This window comes from Cynara cardunculus (assembly GCF_001531365.2).
Source record: "Cynara cardunculus var. scolymus isolate 2C chromosome LG 12, CcrdV1, whole genome shotgun sequence".
NCBI classification, from domain to species: domain Eukaryota; kingdom Viridiplantae; phylum Streptophyta; class Magnoliopsida; order Asterales; family Asteraceae; genus Cynara; species Cynara cardunculus.
Genome location: NC_037539.1, coordinates 34,305,538 through 34,307,961, shown reverse-complemented (window position 1 = coordinate 34,307,961; position 2,424 = coordinate 34,305,538).

Below are 2,424 nucleotides of genomic sequence, written 5' to 3'. Positions count from 1 at the left end.
TTTAAAATTCTTTTAATTAATATATTATATTATTTTAATTTTTCTTTACTATATTCTTTGTATTAGTATATATATTATTAAATATTTGATATAAATATACAATAACGTATTGTAATTGGCAAATTTTTCAAGATGTATTTTTGGTCATTTAAATGTTAATCAGCTACTTTTTGTCAAACATAATTTGTTCATCAGTTAACTTATCAGTAATCAATTAGCCTATCAGTGAACAGCTAAATTATCAGTTAGTTTGTCAAATATAGTTATTTTGTCTCATGTCATTCCAGATATAAGTTTATTTTTTTTATCCTGCACTATCTCATTATTGGAGTTTGATATAATGTTCTCGAAAGTTCATTTTATTTATTTCATTTTATAAAAGTACAAAAAAACCGTTGAAAATATTTTTAATAATCATTTTTTACATTTTATTTGACAAATTTTTATGTTTCGTGTGATAAACATTTTGTTGTATTTATTACAGAACTGGACATTAATAATCCTTGATAAATATTATGTATTATGGTAATAATCTAAATAGTTAGTTTTTTTGAATCGTTATTTGGATTTATATTTCAATAAAATCTTGATTTTTTTTTTTTGTCATTTTCATTTAATTATGCCCTTCATTATTATTAACTATTTTTAATTACTAATAATTAAAATAAATATTAGTTTGTTTAGTAATTACATTAACGTTTAATAATTTGTTAGTATCAGTTTATAATTATTTCAATTATCATTAGTCATATTAATTATTTATGTTATTCAATACATTTTATGGGTCAAAAACCAAATATAATAACTGTAAATTATTTTTGTAAGTAATTAAAAAAATTGAAGTTCTATTTCTTTCATGAAAAATAAACTTTGATAAATGATTTTAATAAAGGTATATTTATTAAATTATTAATTATCAATTATCAATTTTTTTAAAAATTATTATTTAATTAAGATATAAATGCTTAAAAAAATTTCCCTTTTATTTATATTATGTGTAACGGTTCTCTAAAATATCAGATAATTTGATTTTTTTTTCTAAAATCTATATCTTGTTACACAAATCCATTTTTATAATTATTAGAAGGGTACTCGTGCAATTCAGCGAGATAAATCTTTATTTTAATGTTTATTTTTATTCATTGTCTCTATCGATCTAATACGAGTTTTTGTGATTTTGATAAAACAATGATGTTTTTATATTTTTGAATGAAATATAAATTTAAAAATAACATAAAAAATTGAAAAAAATAAAATCGATATTAGTATCAAATTAGCTATTTAATAGTTATCGTTATTCGGTGTAACTTATTTAATTTAATTTTTTATTATAATTTAATTTAATATTTAATAACAAAGTAATTTATATTTAGTTTAATAATTTATTTTTTATAAAGATAATAATTAAGTATTCTGTTAGAACTCAATGTTTATCCTAATTATATTTTAGATTTTTTATATTTAAAATTAGATGTTTATCTTATATTTGATTATGTATATCTGCAGTTATTTACACGAATTTAAAAATGGAGTTTTAAAAGTTTATACTTACGTAAAACTACTTGTAATTTTGAATTTTAAGTAATATGCATCAATAAACAGTATTTAATGCATAAAAAATGGTTTTTAAAAGTTTTATCAAATGCTTTATAATATAGTATATATATATATATATATATATATATATAATCAAATTGAAGTTCATTAATTAACATAACGTATTATTGAACATTTTATTATTGTTAATGATTTGTTTGATTAGATTATATAATAATAAAATTAACTAATTTTTTAACACGTCTTTTTTGTAATTTTATATTTCTCAACTAGTTCATCAACTAACTTATTACACAATAATCATATTATTGTCACATCATTGTTACCTCAACAACAAAAGAACGCTCAATAAAACTCTATAATAAAGGTTTTTACAAAAACCTCAGTTTTATTTTCCTTATAACATCTAACTTTATTTATAGATTACTATACAATATTATAAAATAATTAAAAATTCAAATGTAATTAATATTCATTTTTTTATTTTAATGTTAATTCGTTAATTTATCTATTTTGTTAACATATTTGAAAAATAATTAAAATATAAATATGATTTTATACTGCAATTAAAAAAAGTGAAACATTATACAAATATTCATCTTAATAGAAAGTAATACTAAACAACAAATAGTAATATGAATCACTTGTAATCTTGATTTGACCAAATATGTTCAACCAAATCAAAGTTGATGATGAATTTCATTTAAACGAATCTTGAAATTTTTTTGGAGATATTCTTGGAATTCATGAAGTCTTGAATTATTTGTTAAATTATCTCTTTTTGATTAATTTATGACATCTATAAATATAAACAAATTGATATATTATTTAAAAATAGAGAAGATATTTCATAATTATATATTAATT